The following is a 22,275-nucleotide window of genomic DNA, read 5'->3' as shown; positions in this document are numbered from 1 at the left end:
CTGTGCTCAAATAATAAAGACAACTGATCAAACAAACAAAATTCCCCTTTTATTACTGAGATGCAACCCAGAAAAGTACATTGGATTCACTTCAAATTGTTTATAAAGATTCTAAAACCCCTTCTGTTTGCAGTAACATACACAGACATAGTCATCTGGAACCATACTGTTTATGACTCATTAGATTTCACCAGGTAAGGACAGTAGGCCTTTTAGAATTTGCATGGAAGACCTCTAAGGGAATTCCAAGATACCATGCAAATGGGTATTTGTGCAACATTCTTCTGCTGACTCAGTATTGAACCAGCACAAAGTATATATGATCACAGTGCTGTCTTTATGTAAGAGCTATAACCAAGGATACCAAACACTTGTGGTCATTAAAGCCTATGGCACTTTTCGCAAGTGTAGGAGTGCCTGGCCAAATACCAATCTAGATAATTACACCCTGCCTACTTACATTCCCATGTTGCTTTAAATGGATAAGGTATTATTCTTCTATTCTTGTGTAAAAGTGGATCCTACAGTCCTTCCTTGGGCACCGTTAGGACTATTTCTAGCATGACCTTCTCCATGCAGGGCTCTATATGGTCACACAGAGTCAGTTATAAGAGCCAGTGGATCACACTAGATTTTGGACTTACAGCCCACTGAGATCACTTCCACTAAGCGCTGAAACTTACTTCAGCCCAACGACGCCAACGTAGCCAAAATCATCATCTAATTACTACCTGGCAGTATTTTACTATAAAATTGTAAAATTAGTATTCAGTTATTAGTCCTGTGTAGGACTTCCTTCAGTGCACCTGCCAAAGGACGGTTAGTTTTGAGCATGACCCTGCCCGCTCTCTCTGAAATCAATAGCAAAACTACAAAGTGGTTCAAAGACAGCAAGGCCAGGCTCCTGCCTGGGAGATGTGCCCTAGGTCCATACCACAGACCAACAGTACCATTCTCCCATCCCTTCCCAATCTGAAACCTGTTACACTGAATGAAAATCATACATAATCTTTTTAAGTCAGCTGTACCTTACATTTTAAGAGTTGATGCAACACATGGTTAAAAGTTTGCTTTAAAGTGATATGTCTATTAAAACAAGCCAGGATACTGGGTGTCTGTTCTCTGGAACAGGAATTTGCTTCATTGAAGTAAGGTGGAAGGAATCCAGACTTCAGAAAACCTTCATGGCCATGTTCAAGAGCCTCATCTCAGGATTGTGCTGTGTACAAAAGTACTCTTGAAAGCAGCAGGCTGTTAGCACGTGCTCCTGCAGAAGGAGTCTGTTAGCAAGATGGGTGCTGGCAGGAGCCACAGCCAGTGGCTCTGTCGATTGCAATTATTTTCTGCAAATCTGAGTTGCCAGTTGCTCTCTAAGCTTTCAATTTCAAACCTCATTTCATTTTTCTGGCTTGTCCTACACTATGTCAATTTGAAGGTTGGCTTTTGGGGGCTTTTTGAGTTTAAATGTTTTTCTAGCTGTATTTGTGTAGGTCAAAGAGTTTTCCACGTCTGTTCTCTTTCTGAGTGGCGACTCTCCCAAGACAGCAAATACAGGGTTTTTATAGACTTGTTTTCATGATGATTTAGTCATTTTAAGTCTGAAATTATTTAGGAGAAAGATGGCCCTGTTAGTACAATTCACTGAATGTAAATAATGAAATTCAAAGGCAGACAGCTTCAGTTATGCATTGAATAGTATCACAGGATGCGAAATGAGCAGATGGAAGATAGGAAGGAAAGAATCTTCAGGAATCTGTGATTTTTTCCCCCCTTTTCACATGATTTACTGACCTCAAAAGCTTGTGACATTCAGTACTTCCAAAGATCAAGACACTTCTCTGAACACAGCTGGTGTTCTCTCCAGCTGTAGGGCCTAACTTTTCACTCTGCTTCTGAATTTTTGACTTAAGCCCTTGGAAGAACTGAATTATATGACAGACAGAGGGTGATGTAACTGACTGAAGAAGAGCCAGCCTATCTACCCAGTGAAATCCAGAAGAGGTGATATGTGGTTAATGGTAAGAGTGTGAAAAGTGACTTGGCAATTAGGGTTCTTCCTCCCCTTACCCACAGGAGGTAGCAAAGAGAGCCAAGTACAAAAGCACTTAGTTTTGAAGCGAGACAGGACTTTCTCTCCATCCTCACTGATGAGTTTGGGAGGAAGGAAACAAATGCAAATGGTAAAAGGGCACAAAATCAGATCCTTCTCTGTACTGAGCTTGATCGGTCCCATAAACAACCGATCTTCCCCTAAAGCCAGAACCGTTTTACAGTGGGGGTTCATCCTAGAACAAACAAATGGGACCGTGTGGGACCTCGAGGGTCAGTGCTGAGGGCTGAACCTTCCTGTGCCTTCTGGCCCTTTTCTCCCATGCTCCCACCGCCGCTCCAGCAGCTGTCCGGCGCGGTAAAGGTGCGGGTCTGGCCGGGGGCAGCGAGGCGAGCAGGGCGCTGGGGTGGCTGTAGGGCAGTGCTGGGGCAGCGCAGGCGTGCAGAGCAGCCCCGGGGCCGCGCTGCCTCCCGCACTGCTCGCCCCCCACTTCCCCGCTCCGAGCAGCGACCTTTTCGGGAGGGAGGGGGTTACCTTTCCTTAGCCCCGTCCCTCGCCAGGGAAACTTTCTGCGTGAGAGGCAACTAGTGCGCTCGCTGAAGTGCGAAGGGGTGTTTGGCTTCCCCCGTACCAGCCTCCTTCTCCTTCTCCTCCTCCTCCGTCTGCCCCCCCGCCTCGAGTCTCCCCTCCTGGGCTGCTCTGAGTAGCGCTTTATTTGTGTGTGGGGAGAAGGGGGGAGGGGGGGGAAAACTTGTAGAGGGGATGTCCCGGTTTTGCCAGAGGAACGGTGCAAAAAGGGAAACTCGGCTCGGAGAAGGGACGAGAATAAATAAATAAGGAGCGGCCATAAAATCAAGGTAGCGGCTTATCCCGGCGGCGAGGTGAGTGTCTCTCTTCCCTCCCGCGCCTCTTGCAGAGGTGGAGGAAAGCGGTTCCCCGCCGCCTGTGCGTGTGGCCGTGCGGGTGTGCAGGGCTATTTAGCGTTGTTTTCTTGTTAGTCCGATGACAAAAAAATATATTGCTGTGAACCAAGATGTGAAGGGCCGGCAGAGCCTTCCGCACGGGGCAGAGTCGGGTGTTCACCACGGCACCACGCGAATTTAGTTAAAAAAAAAAAAAACAACCGGTCCCGGGGCTTTTTGCCGCGCTATGTGCCTCTGCCTAGATGACAGCCCGTCCCGCTCTGCCCTCTCCCTCTTCGACCGACTGCTTCGGCCGGGCCAAGATGGGGCCGGGCGCCGGCTGCCCCGCATTGTTCCCGGCGTGCGCCTCCCGCCCGCCCCCGCCGCGGCGGAAAGCGGGGGCGCGGGGGCACCCGGCTGCACTCGGGAGTGCTGTCGGCCCCGAGCCGAGGGGGCTCTGGCGGGCGGGACGCAGTCCTCGGCAGAACCGTCCGCCGCCTTCGGCAGAACCGTCCGCCGCGTCGCGTCCCGAGGCGAGCGCAGCCCGGCGGGGCACGCCGCAGCTTTCCGACCCGTGGCCCTGGTGTCCGAGGGGAGCCGGGCAGCGGCTGCCTCTTGGTTTTGCTCCTTGCCGTTTCCTCTCCCCGAGGGATCCCTCCCTCCCCCATCTCCCGGGTTGTTTTCCTTGCGGCTTCCAGGCAGACAAAACGGAGTTTTCGGGCTCTCCCGTCCCCGTGTGTGCTTCGGCCCGGCGCGGGGTTCCGTCACGGGGCCCCGTGTTTTGGTCTGAAAGCCGTTCCACGTGGGGAAACGTCCGAGTGCGTGCGTGCACTTGATCCGCGCCGAGGTAACAGGATTCTCCGCGCTCAAACCCAGCGGGCTGCCGGCCATCAGTTCTCCAGCCCGGCTGTCACCGCGGGCGGAGGACCCGCGGCGGGGAGCAGCCCGCACCCACCCCAGGTTGCGCCCGCGGCGATTTCCTCCGAAAAGCGAGCGAGTCCCTCGGCAGCGCCGCTGCCAATCAGCCTTTGGCGTCTAAAGTTTCATCTGCGTTCGCGAAACGGCTGTTGAGAGCCAGGGAGGTGCGCGGCTGCTGCCCTCCCGTTATCCCGGGGCCGGGCTGAGCGCAGCGCCCGGAGGTACGGCGGTGTGATATCAATGCCCGGCGGCTGCACCCACGCGAGAGGCGCCGTACCGACCCGGCAGCGCCTCGGCTGATCCGAACTGCGGCGTGAAATCGTGCTAGAGCAGTAAGGAACCCGGATTTTCGGTGCGCTGAGAATTTGTTTACGTGTGTGGGACAGCAGAAAGGAAGACCAGAAAGTGTGTCCGAGATAAACTGATCAGCTGTGTAGGGGCGCGTACAAAGTAAGCATCTTCTCTGAACGTGGTGTAAATATCACGTTGGGTCTGACCTCAGTATTTATTTGTTATTTGAAGAGAGCGCTTTGCGTTAAAGCTGTGGTTATATCATTGTTTTATTTACTTAACGCTCAAAAAAGGGTTTTACTAAAATTGCCGCCGCTTTGACTCTTTTCTACTCGTGTTTCTCAGAACGCTGCCGAATAAGAAATGTTTGCATAGTTACAAAATGTATTGTACTGTGAGCTAGTGGAGACACAGACTGACATTTCTCTCTCTTCTCCCTGTCTGTTTTGACGTCTGGCATTAGCTGGGCTCCATCTGAACCGGGTCGCTCTGTTTTCTTTTGAAAATGCTGCTATTTATGTTTCAAAATGGTCTTCAGACTAACTTAATAAAACTAAGAGAGGAATATGCTGACCAACCTTTCATGTGCCCTTGTTCAGGTAATGCATATACAGTTATAAGTAATTATGTGTATGTGGTCGCGTTCCTAAAAAAATGTAGTTGAAGGTTACTCCTTTCAGAATTTGTGTGTGTTAATGGCTTTGCAACCCTATGCAATAGAAATCTATTCTGCCTCATGGATAACGCCAATGCATTAGATGAATTCTAAACAAGGAATTTAATAGGTAAGAAACTGGTGGGTTCCCAGTTAATTGCAGTTCCCAGTTAAAATGTTTCAAAAGAGACAACTAGAAATACGGCTATAGATAGTATCCTGTTGCATATTTTTAGCCTCTGATGCAAGCTTTGAGAGCTACTGTTTAAACTTTATGTGACTTTCATATGTCGTGTTCTATTTCTTAGTCCTAGAATCACTTAATGTTAAGCATTGGAATTTGGCATGGGAAAAGTACCTGGCTCCTTGGTGAGCTGCTGGTGGTGCATGATGTTCAATACAAGTGTTAAAATGCAAGCTACTTTTTCCTCTGTGAAATATGAAAGCTAATTCGGAAAGAAGAAAGAAATTCCTGGAGTTTCTGTCAAATGCTATAGGACGTAACTATTAACTTTTTATGTGTTATCTTTTTCTTTCTTGAAAGTAAGGATTTTATGAACTCGAGGTAGAACAGGTCTCCCTTTTTACAAGGAGAGTTTATTCAGCATACTTCTATATTGCAGCTGCTGATCATATTTCATAGAGCTGTTAAAGCACTTAAAACCTAAAATTAGGTACTGTCTGGTAGTAAATATTTCAGATCACTCCTTGACGAAATAAATAAAGTGGGCTTTAAAAAAAAAGACATTTTGAAATCTATCATTGAACAAAAGTAATCTTCACTTTTATTTGGAATCATACAACTATAATCCAAATCACTGTTCTCAACAGTGTTTTTTTTTTTTTTTTTTTTTTTTCCCTTTCTCTGCACTCCTATGGTAATTTTATACCAACTTTATTTGATGTCATAGCATGATACTTTGTTCAAGTGATGTTTACTGCAGTGATGCTTATATTAACAGGTATTGGATTAACTTCAAGCATACCTGTGCTTCCTGTGAGTATCCGTATGATGCCAGGAGCTGAAATGTAAGTTCCAGTGTTTCCTGGTGCGACTGTTGCTTTCAGTTGCAGAAGTTGTACACTTACTTCTTTTCCCAGACTTGAGATGAATTAATTTACAGATCACTATTTTTTTTTTTGCTCATTTGGTTTGCTTTTTTTTTTTCTCCTTTTTTTCCGCCCCCCATCCCCCCATTAGTAGTTTTCTGTTTGTCTTTCAGTTGAATATAGGAATTGGTTTACTTATTCACTGCCATTCATTTTTAGTGTCATCAGGATGGGCAGGAAGGATGCAAGCGGAGAGGCATCAGGCAAACAGAAATCTGTCAGTTTATCACATCTTTTTTATAAAGTTTTGTAAGAGCTCAGCACTAAATCAGGTCTGGTAGCTGAAGCTTTGACTGTCTGAAGTACCGCTTTGTATTTGAGAACCCAATGTGAACATTACCATCTAACATACACAGATACACATTATAAATCTCCTTGCCATTTTTCATGACAAAAGCAGTTTTTGTGTTGCGCAAGTGGAAGAAAAGTTTTAATATTTATACCTCAGTTATGAGGCTTACAAATAAACTTTTAACGTGTGACATTAAATTAATATGTGATGTTTTCCTTTTTTAGCTTTAAATATTCTGTAAATCTGTGTCCAACTTAACCTTTTCTGTCATTGAAAAGCGCTAATTGATCTTGCTGGCCCTGACATAATGGTATAGTTTGATATTTGAAACCTTTCAGCTTTGGCATGGCCCTTTAATCACCCCTGAGATTTCAGGGCATAGTTCTGCTGAAGGCATAAACTGCTCCTCTTTTTAAAAGTAAATAAAAATGGTTATTAAAAATAAATTCTATTTCTTTTAAAATCGGTAGATGTTTTAACTGTCAAAGCCCCACACATTACAATATACATCAAAAGCTTTCCATTTTACTTGTACATATTAGATGACGTTTTAGATGTTACTGTGCAGAAATCAGATTTTTTTTTATCAAATAATTTTTTGGCTGAGTCCACCTGCATGGACCATTCTGCGTTGCACTGTTACCAAATCTATCGTGAAGTCTGAAGCACTTAAAGGAACTTGGATGCACTTTGCAGTGCAACAGCTCAGATACAGAGGGTGCTTATCTGTCAAGTCAAGAATAAAATCTATTTGAAAAGGCAATAAAACTTACAGTTGTGGTCCACAATGTAGGCTTAATACTGCCAGAAAAATTCCTTTTGGGATGCCTGCATTACAGGACCCTGGTGAAAAATATTTTAAAGCAATTTCTTCTTGTCTTAGAGCCTGAGAAACGTGGTAGATAAGTGGCCCACCTTTTGTTTTAATGCTGAACAGCAAAATTACTTTGATGATTGATTGTCCTCTATCAGAATGCATCACTGGGCAGTCTCACTCACAGGGCTGCCTGTATGCTGGGCATCAGATTTTCAAACAAAATGTCAAATGCTAATGACTCTTTGAGGAATACTAGCATTTAAGCATTTTATTCTCAATTTGTTTAGAATTTCTTCATGATAAGGGAAGATTGTCATGAGAAGTGATTACCGTCAGAACTTTCTGTGACCCATATGTCACTAAGATTATATATACTTTGTCTTAAGCTGCTGGGCTCAGGTACCAGACACTATGTTTTCAATTCATTACCACAGATTTGAAAAGCTGGATTTTTTGAGGTTTTGTGTGCCTAGATTCTTGTGAGGGTCTGTGTCCCTCTCCTACAGTAAAACAAATCACTGGCGATTTTCCCTTAGCAGCTATCCACAGAAGTACAGGACAATGAGTAACATGTGTAGCATTGTTTAATTGCGTGTAATTTAAGTGCTGTCTCTGAAGACCAGAGTCAGTCTGCGCTGTAAGTACTGTGTCTCTGCTCTGGGGTTGCCTCCCATTGTGCCTGAACTGTACAATTTGACTGATCTGGAGCAGCAAACTGCAAAAAGACCTCCTGAGGCAACATGCAAAACATTCACTTACAGGAGACTAACTCTCCTATAGGTGATAAATTTTTACTTACTTATTTAAGTTAATAATACTAGGTTTTTGGGCAACATTAAAATTTACTACTATTGTGACATAACCTAGTATAAGTGGACGTTTTCAGCAGTGTAAAGAATTACTGCTGGTTTTTTTTTTTTTTTAATCTGATACGTGTAGCAAGTAAGTATTCTGCTCTTGACACATATATAATTAAACCACAAAAACCTGCATTAAAATATCATAGCGACTCTGATTTAGCCCACAAAAGTAAAAGAAATACAGAGCTGAGTTTGCGACTTTTCAAATAATTCTCCTCTATGACTGTATGTATATTCAGCTATTGAAATCAATGCTGGTGCATGAGGTAATTGGAAACTTAGCTTGTTGCGTTGTGCCAGATCTTTTGCTGTTGCAAATTGGAGTAGGAATGTTGAAATTATTGGAGTGGTCTCACGTTATATCACTATTCTTAGAGCAGCCTGTTATTTTTTCAGGTATTGTAGTATCCTTTGTGTGCAAGAGATCAAAAGTGCGGAGGGGTAATCCTTCAATACAAAACAGAGGAGGGTTAAATAAAAATGTCAAAATCGTACATTCATGCTTTCTTCCTTTTTAAGACATTTTCATACTCCTGCGGTAGAATATATATTTTTATTAGAAAATTTTTATAGCATTTTATGAATGACCTCAATGATAGCTTTTACATTAATTGTATTCCTGAAAGTGATTCTATTGGAAATGTTGTCAGTCGGCTGCATGCTTTTAATTCCTTTTAGGCAACTTTGTTGCTTGTGGAAGTGAACAGCCAGGTTGTGTTTACTCAGGGACGTTTCATGAATGCGAAGTCTATTCAAGGAAAGGTGTGAAGTCAGTTTAACATCTTAAATCCCACCTGGACGGTTCTTTTTATTTACTGCAGTATATTCCCAGAGAACTACAGAAAATGAATGTCAACATACACCAACATGAGAATGGCTAAATAAGACTTGATATGCTTCAGCCTATGCATGCTGACATCACACTGTATGTGAGGTCTTTCTTCCAAGTCTCCCGAGTGTCCCAGTGCAGACATGGTTTAACAAAAACAGGCATGGCTCAGACAGATTATGCACGTTTCCCCTGCCAAGTTCTAGCAATGCAGCTCAGACACAGCTTAATGTTCCTGTTCTGGTCTTCTTAATGCAGAGAGCTAGGGAGCTGGAAAGTAACAGGGCTGAACAGTACAAAGGTTTTACAAACAGAGTAATCATATTCTGGGAAAGAGTCTCCAAAATAAAATTTTCAGGTTACCTCGAGGCAAGATTTGGAACTGTGGTAGGTTTCCAAATTGGAAAGATCAAAATGCTTTTCCATTGAGCCTCCTATTTTTTATGTGTATGCTTCTCTTCTCTTCTCTTCTCTCTCTTCTCTTCTCTTCTCTTCTCTTCTCTTCTCTTCTTCTTCTCTTCTCTTCTCTTCTCTTCTCTTCTCTTCTCTTCTCTTCTCTTCTCTTCTCTTCTCTTCTCTCTCTTCTCTTCTCTTCTCTCTCTCTTCTCTTCTTCCTCTCTTCTCTTCTCTCTCTCTCCTCTCTCTCTCTCTCTTCTCTTTTCTCTCTCTCCTCTCCTTCTCCTCTCCTCTCCTCTCCTCTCCTCCTCCTCTCCTCTCCTCTCCTCTCCTCTCCTCTCCTCTCTCTCTCCTCTCCTTCTCCTTCCTTCCTCTTCCTTCCTTCCTTCCTTCCTTCCTTTCCTTCCTTCCTTCCTTCCTTCCTTCCTTCCTTCCTTCCTTCCTTCCTTCCTTCCTTCCTTCCTTCCTTCCTTCCTTCCTTCCTTCCTTCCTTCCTTCCTTCCTTCCTTCCTTCCTTCCTTTCCCCTAATCTAGTGTGATAGAAGGATCTGCTGTAAACCTCACATTAATTTGGTTCTGTTGATTTCCCCTCTGAGAAGCAATTTTTGTGTTCAAAGAATGCTGATCTCACCATGCAGAAGTTTTGCTGGGAGTCAACTGCAATGAGAGGAATAGCATCTTTCAGCTTAAACAGCCAACTGTGTATTTCCTAGACATTTCTGGTAGCCATTTAGATATGACTTGTTTTCCAATTCTCTGATTAAACTATAGCCTATTATCTCCAAGGTCTAGCTGAGTAGTCAGCAGATTTTTGACTTAAGACAGAAATGAGACAGAAGTTTAATCCTGGATAGCTGTTATGAAACTACCCTGCTTCTTGGAGTCTTAGATCTACATTCAGGAAGTCCATGGTTTGAACTGTAGCCCAAGTGATGCAGTCAAATTAGGAATTAGCCTCCAGTAGACAGACTGTAGGGTCTGTAGGAAGAGGAGTATCTTTGCTCTGTTCTCACAGTGTCAGTTCTTTAGGGGTCTTGGTGGCGACAAGAAACAACTGACTGGTTCATGCATATGGCTGACCATACCTGAATTTTCTTTGTCTCTCTATTTTCTATGGCAGAGCATGAAAGAGTGTGAAGTTGTCATTTCTCACTTGGTGGCAATGCTTCTTAAGCAGTCCTTACCTCTCCTCTGCTGGCCACTTGTTTGAGCTGGATCTGCTCTTCACTGTGGTTCACAAACAGCTGTGCTGGCATGATGCAAAGGTCGGAATGAGTGGCAGCAGCCGTGCTGCTGAAACTGGCATCGGTGCTGCAGAAATACTTGTGGAACCACAGCCTTGGTTACCTAATCTGCCACCTCTATTAACTGAAGTGCGGGGTCAAATCTGTGGAATTTTTTTGAATGAAAACTTCACCTACAAAAATGATCTCTTAATACTTAAAAGTTATTGTGAATGTGTTTTTTAACTAAAGCTAAAGTTGTTACAAATAATTTGCAGATATACATATGATGAGGAAAATTATGGTACCTTTGGAGAGGACAGCAGTGATGTTCTCAGAGGAAGGCTGGAGGTTGGATGTGAAACCAAAGTTCATAAACTTTCCAGATCTGGACACCACTGTCCAAAAACTGTGCTCATGAGGAAGAGGCAGAGTGTAACTGCTCTAGTAGGAGAATGTCATCTCCATAGCCTATAGCGTTCATGACTGGCTGCATTCTTTTGTTGCTATTCCTGTGGAAAGATGTTGGATAATTTCTAAAAAGTAACCATTACTTAGCTGTTGCTCTAGACAAGTGCTTAATTTATGGCAATGATTTTTTGTTAGTCTCCACTGTCACAAAGTATTAACTTACATGCTCTCACATTCCAAATGCCTTTTGTATATTACTTACATATAACACAGAAATGTGCATGTTGTACCTCATCATGGGCTTATGAAAACTTGATTATGCCAAAATACCAATATTATTTTTTATGTGAGTACAAGTTTGATTTCTAGAGGTAAGACTAGTGATGCAACAATACAGTTCTGTGAGATTTTGGACTTGACATGGCTTTTTGCTTAATAACCTGAAGGATACAAAACTGACTTGACATAAATGAAGTGGCTTTAACAGCAAATTAAATCATGGATTCAAAAATACTTACTTGCTAATGAATATTTAAAGAGTACAGTATTACTCAAAGTCTTTCAGGGGTTAGTCATCAAATCAAAACTACTTACTGTTTCAGCAGTGATACAAAGACCAGTGAGATCTATGAGAAGTAGGCTGCTACTTTTATTGGATTGTTTGCTGACCTAGGTAAAGAAAGAACTTCTTAAAAACTTTGTCACTAGACTGTAATAGCTACAGTACTGTTACTACAAAGATTGGGGAAAGAGTAAGCAACAAAGAGAACAGATTGCTGATACACAGTCATCTGGCTCCTTCGGTAAACTGAGAACAAGTAGACAATTTGTGCTTCAGTACAAGCCAGTGGTCTATTTAAAAAACAAAACAAAACAAAACAAAAAACAAAAACAAAACCATGGCCCCAGCAGATGATTAGGTTAGTGACCTAGACAAAAAAGGAATAGTAATTGTTTAAATAAAGGACTACACAGAGGAAGAGGAATGGTGTCACCTGCATAGGTAGTAGAGGTGCAGGTACTGCTGGAGAGATGCATACTCTTCTGACTTTAGGAAGGGAGCTAGAATGGCTGAGGAACTTCCAGACACAACACCACAGGAGTAATTAAACTATTGAAAAGTGTGTCTTCTAGAGAATAACCATAGTTTGATCACAGCTAATAAATATCCAAGTAGGGAAAAGGCAAATAAACCATTGTCAAAGTGCTTGGTATGATTAAAATATGAGAATACCTATTTATCACAATTACTTTGTGTTGTATGCCTAGTGTGGGCTCTCAGTGAAAGAAAATTCCCTGTGGGATATTGAGCTGTTCAAAGTGCTTGATGACACTTATATTCCATATGAGGACTGCTGATAGCCCTTGAATCAAAGTGAGAATGAATAGTTCTTAGAAGAGTTGGTAGCATCAAAAATGTAGACTACACAGCACCTTTAATATTGGTCTTAGCATTTTCTTTATAGGGTATAAAGTGGAGTATAAGAGTTTGTCTTTCCTTCATTCATCTGAATGCTTCACTTTAACTTGATGGGCTTAGTGTTGCTGTTGCGTTTGGATGAGCAATAATTATCCTCACCTTGGGCACAAAACCACCTGAGATATGTTTGGGAGTAGTCAGGTGGATGGGCAAGATGCTCATTCCTTCCTTCAGCCAGGTGTTTTGGAGAAGCTTATCTATTGTTTGGTCTTCTTCAATAACTAGCATCATGTACTCATTGAAGCATGTAACTGCTTAATATGGACTGAAGCCGCTTTAAAAACAAGGTGAATGTAAATATACTTGTAGCATGCTGTCACAGCTTTCACTTTCATATGTAATGGGATTCAGTGGGTAAATTTTGGAAGATGTGCTTCTATTTACATTGTCCCAAATTCGGAAGTGATAAATTTGGTTTCTGTTTTATAAATAATCTTGTTACCTTATGCTGTTTTTATGTCATAAAGAATTTTTTTTAATGTCTGAGGTAAGTTTAGGGAGAGGAAATCCTTCACAATTAGTATTTTCAAGTTGATTGTGTCTCTTAAAATATTCTGGCTGATCAAACAGCTTTTTCTTCTTTCTGTTTTCAGTGGCTTGTTTATAAAGAAATGTTTTATTTGGTTTGTTTTCAGCTACTTTATTCAAAAATGAGAGGCAAAATGTCTCAGAAATTAACCAAAATATGTCTTATGTTAAAAGTTAGAATCCTTCCCTTAAAAAATTCCTGGTTGTTCAAAACACTGAAATGGAAATTGACAGCTTGTAAGGAAAAAAAATACACTTTTTAAATATATTTTTAAGAGTGGCATTTTTTATTATTATTTTTTTCCCCTCAGAATTGTTTTTCTTTTTGGTTTAGTTCGTGTGGTTTTGATTACTGATAGGTTTGAAAACACTACATGCAATTTTTTTGCAAATCCATTTGTTTACAAACTGAATCCAGAAACAGTCTTCACATTTGTTTTATTTATTTTTGGCTGGAGTAGCCTGTGATTGATTAATCTGGAATGACTCAGAAGAGGTCTGGGTAGCTGTGTGCTTTATCTAACTGTGAGTGAAGAGGTCTTTCTCAGTTGGGAAACACCCAAGCATCAGGGGGTTCATCGCTCTATTCTCAATCTTGCTTATTTCATAGTGTTAGGATAAGAGAGGAATGGCTGAGTTTATAATTCTGCACTCTGAAATTTTGAACACTAGCCCTTGATAATTGTTGCACAGGTGTGGGATGGGAGTGGAAGAGCAAAGGAGTTATTCTAAGCCATATTTGGGTACATGTAAGATTGGTGAATCATAGAATAATAGAATTGTTTGGATTGGATGAGACCTTCAAGATCATCAAGGGCAGGGACACCTCCCTCTAGACCTCTAGACAAGTTGTTCAAAGTCCTGTCCAGCCTGGCCTTTAATGCTTCCAGGGAATGGGCGTCCACAGTCTTGCTGGTGAACCTGTTCCAGTGTCTCACCATCCTCACAGTAAAAAATTCCTTCCTAATACCTAGACTAAATCTACTGCCTTTCAGTTTAAAACCATTTCTCCTTTTCCTGTCATTGGATGTCCATATAAAAAGTATCTTCCCAACTTTCCTTTAGGCCCTCTTCAAGTACTGGAAGGCTGCTATAAGGTCCACCTAGAGCCTTCTCTTCTCCAAGCTAAACAGCCTCAACTCTTTTAGCCTGTTCTTGTAGGGAAGGTGCTTCAGCCCACTGATCATCTCTGTGGCCCTTCTCTGGACCTGCTCCAACAGGTTGATGTTCTTCTTGTGTTGGGAGCTCCAGAACTGGGTACAGTATTCCAGGTTGGTTCTCATAGGGGCAGAGTAGAGGGGTAGAATCACCTCCCTCAACCTGCTGGTTCTGGTTCTCTTGAAGCAGTCTAAGATATGGTTGGCCTTCTGGGCTTCAAGCACACATTGCTGAGTCATGTTGAATCTTTCATCAATTGACACCCCCGAATCCTTCTCCTCAGAGCTGCTCTCAAGCTGTTCTCCAACCAACCTGTATTTGAGCTTGGGATTATCTCGACCTGGATGCAGGACCTTGTACTTGGCCTTGTTGAACTTCATGAGGTTGGCATGGGCCCACCTCTAATGCTTGTCCAGATCAGTCTGGATAGCATCCCTTCCCTCTAGCCTGTCAACTGCACTACTCAGCTTGGTGTTGTCTGCAAACTTGCTGAGGATGCGCTAGCTCTCATTGTCCATGTTGCCTACAAAGACGTTATATAACACCAGTCCCAGCACTGATCCCTGAGAAATGCCACTTATCACTGTTCTCCACTTGGACGTTGAGCTGTTGACCGCAACTCTCTGATCTTTGCAAGAGAATTAAATACTGCACTAAAGCTTTGTTTTACCAGAAGTAAATGAGACATAGTGCTCACAGTTCTTTACCAAAAGTCTTTTTTTTTTTTTTTCCCACTTGTTTTGTTGTATGATAATGATGGGAGAGAGGACCAACCTATCATCATAGACCCATGCAGGGTCTTATCTAGCATAACCGATGGAGAAACTTCTTTGTCTGTATTGCTATGTTTTTCATCTTGAGGCCAGATTAACAGATTAACTTCGAAATGGTTTTGTGGAGCTGTGATTTGCTTCTTAGTTAGAAATATCAGAGTGGGGAAATCAGTTTAATTTTTCTTGAATAAAATGTCCACAATAACATCATAAGCAATGCTATCCTTCAGGAAACTCAGTCTGAGGAAGCAAACAGCACTGAATGTTCATTGTGAACTGAATACAAGTGTTCACCAAAGACTATGCAGAATTCACAGGACTGTGTGTAATAAGTACATGCTGACTGGCATGACAAGCAATCATTTGACTCAAATTTTGAGAGGTTTTCAGTGTATCACAGCTTGATGGCATGAATCATGTCTGTTTCAATTACTGCATTTGATATCTGGCATGAATCCGCATGCTCAGAAAGTGAGATGGAAATAGCATATTATGTTCCAGTTAGAGCTGTGTAATTTGTAAAGAGAGGGAGGAGGTAAACAGGAAGTAATTGAGGATTGAGTCGTAAACACTGAATTGGTGTCAAAGCATCCTAACCACCTCTTAACATTTGTGAAAACTCAGTGTGGATAATAATTCTGCATCAAGATGCGAAAACGTCTGAGTTGTGTTACCAGGACAAAACACCTTTTATTTTTCTGGGTAGCAAGCAGATCCTGGATTTCCTGTGAACCTAAGCCTTGGGGATATCAGCCTCTTCATTTTAGAAACCAGGATTTTATTTTTACTTCCTAGCTTTGTTTTCATGCTAATAATATCTGACATTGAACCCTAAAAATTATCCACTTCGGATGTTGGGTTTCTGTATACATTAGAATACATATAGTATGCCAAATTTGAATACATGCATGGTCTTCTGCATATGCATGCTAGGGATCATGGAAGAATGAGGGCAGTGAGCAGGTCCTGAGCTGTTCCTGCTTGGCTCTCTCCATCTAGCAGTTATGCTGGCACCCCTGCATTTGAATCTGAAGTGAGTTCTCCTTATCACAGGGAAAGTAGCCAGGCTCATTGTGTCTCCTTCTAGGTTGTGTAGAGCCCACCTAAGCCCCCTCTGTGCAGCCCTACCGGAGCCAAATGATGTTGCGTGAATTGCTGTGTGAAATCCTGGCGTAATTTTGATAACTCAAAATGAAGAATAATCTTCCCTGTTTAAACAATCCACCTGCAAACACAAATTGCTGTAGGCCCAGTAGCCCAGACAAATAGCTCTACCTTCACCAGGGGGCACGGAGCATACCCAAAGCTAAAATAAGCTGTGGCTTGGGCACGGTATGCAGAGCCAGTGAGTTTCTGTGGGTGAGGGCCTCTATGAGAAAGGAGGGAGCTCAGGGCACTGGAGATCACTCAGATGGAAACGTGTGTCTTGAGCATGCTACAAGAGTTGTGGAATATCTTGAAGCTTCTCCAAGGGTAAAATACTCTGAAATCACTTATCTTATTCTACTGAGATAAAAGCCTTAGGAAAAAATAGTGTTAGAAGAAGAGGGATAGAAAGTTGGAGTTTTCTTATATCTCTTAATTACCCAGATTGTGAAGAAAGGCTTGTATCTGTAACACAATGCAAGCTTTCCAGGAGGCTCATTTCACCCACCTGTTTCAGGAGGTGGAGACCAGTTACCTCAGCTAACCCTAGATAAGCTTGCAAGATCTTCAGGCTGCTTATATCTCCTGCAGATACCCTTCTGATAAAAAGCAAAGCAGGAATTAAAATATGAGAGCTAAAATGTATATGTGTATGTATATAAGTATATACTTATATTTCTACCCACCTACTCAGGAAAGCAGTAGATGTCTAGATCCTACTGCCAGGATTGCTTTGCTCACCTTTTCAGTTGTTTATTACAATTATATTTAAAATCTGTTAGTCATTTGCTCTCCCTTGAAGTTAGATATAAATGATAATTTTACCTACTTTTTTTTTCCATTGAAGGGTAGTTTTAATTAGGATTGACATTCCTTTCAAGATGATACAGCATTTGCATAAGAGAAAAGACAGGAGCCTAAAAAAACTTAAAAACAAACAAACAAACCAGACAAATCCACAGTCAACCATGGGAAATATATAAACTAAAATTTTTTCAGAAATTATGTTAAGAGCTAAAATTCCATTTTCCCTTACAACATAAGAAAGATGATATTTTTTTCTACCAAAACAAGAACAGACAATGATCTCCAGTGTCTAGAAAGTCTAAATGTTATAATTTCATTTATTTTAAATATGTTAAATTAGAATGTTTTTTCTTATTTGCTTGTCTGCTTGCAACAAGTTTTGAAGAAAGCTAGCTTATAAAGCACATCGTTGTTATTTCATTGTTATTGCTATTTTGGAGCATAGGTCTTTCCTCTTTTCCAAATGTGATACTAATAGAGGCTGAGAAAGCAGAATGTTTTTACTGTACAAAATGTTTTTTGACTTTGACATTAGCTTTATGCTAATTCAAAACCTGATTACATTATTAATTTTCTTTCTTTTTAGCGAATTTGAGTTCTATTTTATCTTTTTCATAGCAGACTACAGGTGATATGCATGCAGACAGCTTGGAGTAAGAATACTTTCCATGTAAGAATTGCTTGAGTGTTAGGCAGTGTTTGTTATTGTTCGTACCCTCTTTCCTGTCCCTTCCGATAAATAAGCTTATTCATGGGAATAAACAATTATGAAGTTATCTAATTTAGATCACAGTACACATGTACTACAATCTCTTGCACTAATTTTGGAGTGACTCATTTCTTTGTTGCCTTCCTTGCATAACCTTTTGTAGTGCCTTATATTTAGAAATGTACCTCCTCAGACGCTCTGTAGAAAAGATGTGGAGCCCAGAGTATTGCCAGTGCTGGAGGAGCTCGACCCTGTGAGGCTGTGTTTGTTTACTAAAGCAGTGGCACCTTACTGTGCATGTGCTGCCATGTCTTCAGTTGTGGTAATAAGCACTGAGTACTTTGGCTATCACAGGTTTATGAAGTTGAGAACAAGAAAATGAGAAAATATTCTGTCTGTGACCACTTGTCAGTTAACATTTTGTGTTCTTCATCAGTGTGTGGCTGTCACAGAAATGGTTCTTCCTTGTGGCTATGAAGTAACTGTGTTAACTACAGTAGTGTCCTTTCTGCTAATCGTCTATTATTGACACAATTTATAATGTAAAAATAATCCAGTAAACTTGACTAGGATGGTGCATGTCCTATATTAGAACATCTCTGCGATACAGTCAGAACAGAAGGTGTTCTGCAGTTGAAGAAAAATGAAAATAATCTGTCTATATTCCCAATGTGGAATTATTCTTTGAAAAAATATTGTGGTAGAAACTAAGGACCCTTTTCTTCAGTTATTTCATCTAGCAAGAGCAATTTCAAGTGAAGCAAAAATTTCTCCAGGTTTGTGGATTAAGGTGAAAGGGAAGAAACATTCTGATGGTGAAGCTCCTCTTCTAGACAAAGGACTCTTGTTGGACAGCCATTTCTCCTTTGGCTAAGTGGAGGATCTGAAGCAAGCTCAGAGATACTCTTGGGAAATGCCATGTCATTTAAAGCTGGATTTATTACTATTATTATTTATTATTATTATTATTATTATTTGCCAGTTTGTTCCCAAGATTTGCATTCTGTTTTGACCTTGGGAAAGTTGTAAAACTTGTTTTTTTTCCACATCTCGTATGAAATGAAATTGCCTCGGTCAATTGCTTATTTGCTACAGTTTCATTTTCTTGTTGAATAAAAGCATGAAGAAATCCTTGCTAGGGAAGAGATTGTGTACTTGCTGTCTTGCGTTTTCAGTTATTTATAAATCTGTATGCAGGAGATCCTTGAGGAGTTCTTGATTTTATTTTTTTTTATTATTTTTTAACTTGTGGGTGTATCTCTGGGAAGAAACACATGTTTCTCCTCATGGTCGAGTCCTGGAAGTTGCAGTTTAAATTTGATGAAGTGTTTTATTCCCCCAGATAAAAATAAATAAATAAAAAATTATATTTAAATGCATTTGTTGATGAGGAAAGTCAGGAATCCTCCTAATTAAGACATTTCTTAGAAAGGTAAAATTTTTATCTGAGAGCATAAAACACTTCATCAGTTTTAAAGCCACATCTGCAAGGACTGGATCAAGAGCAGAAACAGACATTTTTCTTCATTCTGGCTTGTCTGTGAATTTAAGACTTTTAACAACAGTTTTAAAAATAGTTAAAAACAGTTAGAAACACTTGCAGTATAAAAGGGATAAGAGTGCCCTCCCTCCCTCTGTTTTTAATCTGGTTCTCTTGATGGGATAAACTACAAGGTTGGATTGGTAACTGGATTATTGCCTCATAAAACAGCACGAGGTTACTATTATCCTTTAATTTTATATCTTTATTAGGGAGTAATGTTGGTCTTATTTGAATCACTGACTTCTCTAATGGTTTTTCTCCTCTTTTACAAATTTATTAAACTAAACCCTAAAGGATTTGGTCTAAGTGCAATTGGGATAACTGCCATTATAAAAATCATTGTGTTAGAAGTTGGTTATAATCAGCAGCTTTAGCTGGGCTAAAAATTTAGTAGGATTTAGCTGTTGATATCCTGGTCCATTAGGTAGGATGCTGATAAAACCATAAATCCAAATTTTACTTAAAAAGAAATATCTTAATTTCCAGTAGTACAGTATTTAAATTTTGAAGCAGTGTGAAAATGAACAACAGAGTCCTAAAATCTATTCTAATGTTACATGCTTGTGAAAAGTTATATTTAGTGCATAATCTTTTTTGCATAAATATACTAAAATCAGCTTGTCTTGCAATTCAGTCAAGTTGTTTTAAAAATTCCTGAAGGTCCATCTTTTATGAAGACAACTAATACAAGTACATATTTAATGTTGCATTGCAGAGGATACATCTACGTGAATATTGGGACACAGTATATGCATCATGAGTGAGACATAGGTGGTTTTTAATAGTAGAACTCCTGTTGGACCTAAATGATTAGGATTCATCTAAGCTGTTGATAATCTTGATATTTTAAAGAAAAAGGTGACGTTGATTTCAGTGTACTTTGGTTAAGATCGTGCTTAATACGGAAAGACATCAGTGTTTCTGTTTGTTGTTAAATGGTTCTGTAGTTGACTTTCATACAGAAAGTGAGATACTTATCACTTTCTGTGACCAACAGTCCGATTTGGAGCTTTTGCAGCTTGAATGTGAGCCCAGTATTGACTGCAGTCTGTAGACTTCAAAAATGCTGATTTTGTTCTGAATGTTTTATTTTAATGTTGAGTGCTTCACCAGTTTTTCTTAGGCAATTTTACTAATGCATAAATTTCAAACTCCTAATTAAATTAAAACAGATTTCATGTTTAAGTTCTATGTCAAATATTTCAGGATCATTTGTGAAAATTCACCTTTGTGTTTGGAATTGCCTTCTTTGGCACGGGCGGATGAGTAATGGCCTGCTACAGGAAATCCCATGTAGAACTGCTTTCTTTCAAAATATCCATTGTTCTCAGTAGCCTTTGCCTATATGGAGTGTTTTAAAGAAAGCTTTTAATTCCACTTTTGTCTCATCTAGACAAAGATCACAAAAAATTTTTACGCATGCAAGGCTGTTGGCTCTATGTTGATCGGAAACTATGGAAGATGGTTGCTATTGTGCTGAAGGTATCCTGAGCAAAGACATCCATGTCTTGAATCCCTTTGAAATTGAGAGGAGATTTCCTCCATCTTGAAAGATAAATTTTTTTACAGCTTTCTCTTAAGGTTGAACATGTACCGCAGGATTGCTTACAGTTGTTCTTTTCTTTATGCAAGTAAACAGCAAAATCAATGAAATGCTAGTTAAGCTTTTTCTGAAACTTAGAGGGAGGGAAAAGAAGAAAGTCCAATCCAGCAGCAGGATCAAGGGGAGACTGGAAAAAAAAAAAGTAGATTGTGTATGTTCTAGGACATACCTAGTGCAAAATACAGTAAAATTTGGGGAGTCAATGTTTTGAAGAGTAGATGGAGATATGGAAGTAAGTGGCACTTTAAAGCAAAAGTTGTTCCTAGGCGAACCTCCCCTACAGGGAGGTGTGAGGGGATAAGTGTCTGGTCTGCAGCTCCAATTCATGCTAACAGCTATAAACAGCTCAGATAAGTAATCATTGTATTTATCCAGGTTGGAGATGGCATAAGGTTCAAGTGCTTAGTGGTCAAAATTTTAAACCAAAATGATTCCATAATGTTTATGTTATAGGGAATACTCCCAGGTAATAGTATTTTGGGGTACCTTGTTGATAAGCAAATCCAAGTAATGATAGATTGTTTGGGCTACTTAATTTATGCATTTGCATACAATAATATATTTTGTTCTCTTTTGAATGTCATAGTAGGCTTGATTTATAATTTTATAATTACTGATATATACAATATCTGTGCTACTTGCTTTGTTTTAAATCGTGCAAATTACTTGTTACTCTAAAGTGGATTTTTTTTTTTCTTCTGAGAATGGAGACTGAAATATATTTGTGTGACTTTGACCTCTTTAAAACCTACTTGAAGGTATCCCATATGTTAGAACATTGGAAGATAAAGGGGCCCAAGAGATTAGGTTGTCATTCAAGAACAAGTTCTTCTGAGCTCAAGATCAATGCATCTCTAACAGTAAGAAATCAGGCAAAGGTGACAGAAGATTTGCACAGATGAGAAAGGAGATCATGGAAAAACTTAAATGGAAGATGAAAGTTTATGGAAAGTGAAATAGGGGTCTAGTCGCTTGAGAACATTGTCAGGGCATGCAGGGATGCTACAAGGAAGGCTATGGCCCATGTAGAATTTAATCTGCTAAGGGAAGTCAACAACGATAAAGACTTCTTTAAGTATGTCAATAGCAAAAGAAAGACTAGGGAAAATCCAGACCTGCAGCTGAATAAAGTGGGTGTCCTGGTAGTGGCAAACAGACACTGAGAAAGCAGAGTTACTGAAAGCCTTCTTTGTTTCAGTCTTTACTACTAAGAATGCCCCTCTCCCCTCAAACCTGGAGAGAAGAGAGTTGGTTTGGGGAAAGGAAGACTTCCTTTTGGTCAAGAAGGATCTGGTCAGGAATCATCTAGGCAAACCTGATGCACTCAGATCCATGGGCCTTGATGGGATGCAGCCATGAGTTCTGAGGAAGCTGGCAGAACTGATTGCCAAGCCACTCTCTATCATCTATGAAAGGTCATGGAGAACAGGAGAGGTGCCTGAGTACTGGAGGAAAGCCAATGACACTCCAGTTTTCAAAAAAAGGGCAAGAAGGAGAGTCCTGGCAACTACAGGACAGCCAGCCTCACCTCCATCCCTGGGAAGGTGATGAAGCAGCTTATTCTGGATGCAATCTCCTAGCAAGAAGAAAAGGAAGTTACTGAGAGCAGTCAGCATGGATGCACCAAGGGAAAAGTCATGCTTGAGCAACCTGGTAGCCTTGTAGATGTCATGACTGGCTGAGTAGATGAGGATGGAGCAGTGGATGTCATGTACCTTGACTTCAGCAAGGCTTTTGACACTATCTCCCATGGCATGCTCGTAGGTAAGATTAG

The 22,275-nt window shown here is 40.6% G+C and overlaps 1 protein-coding gene across 14 annotated transcripts in view; it reads left to right on the top strand.

The window, feature by feature from the left end:
- Positions 1-2,652: 2,652 nt before the first annotated feature.
- The window catches only part of EYA4 (EYA transcriptional coactivator and phosphatase 4), a 154,277-nt gene continuing 134,654 nt past the window's right edge, over positions 2,653-22,275 (top strand). For 6 of the 14 annotated variants that reach the window (XR_014881395.1, XM_085217275.1, XM_085217268.1 and 3 more), the window contains exon 1: positions 2,653-2,931. The gene's annotated coding sequence lies outside the window, so the exon portion shown is untranslated. Of the gene's footprint in view, positions 2,932-4,179; positions 4,321-22,275 lie in introns of those variants that run through there. The other 8 variants (XM_085217262.1, XM_085217261.1, XM_085217270.1 and 5 more) reach the window with 4 other exon arrangements.

Source organism: Meleagris gallopavo, chromosome 2 (genome assembly GCF_905368555.1).
Source record: "Meleagris gallopavo chromosome 2, MGAL_WU_HG_1.1, whole genome shotgun sequence".
In the NCBI taxonomy this organism is placed as follows: domain Eukaryota; kingdom Metazoa; phylum Chordata; class Aves; order Galliformes; family Phasianidae; genus Meleagris; species Meleagris gallopavo.
Note: the sequence above shows the minus strand (reverse complement) of the source record. Positions and strands in the feature narration are given on the sequence as shown.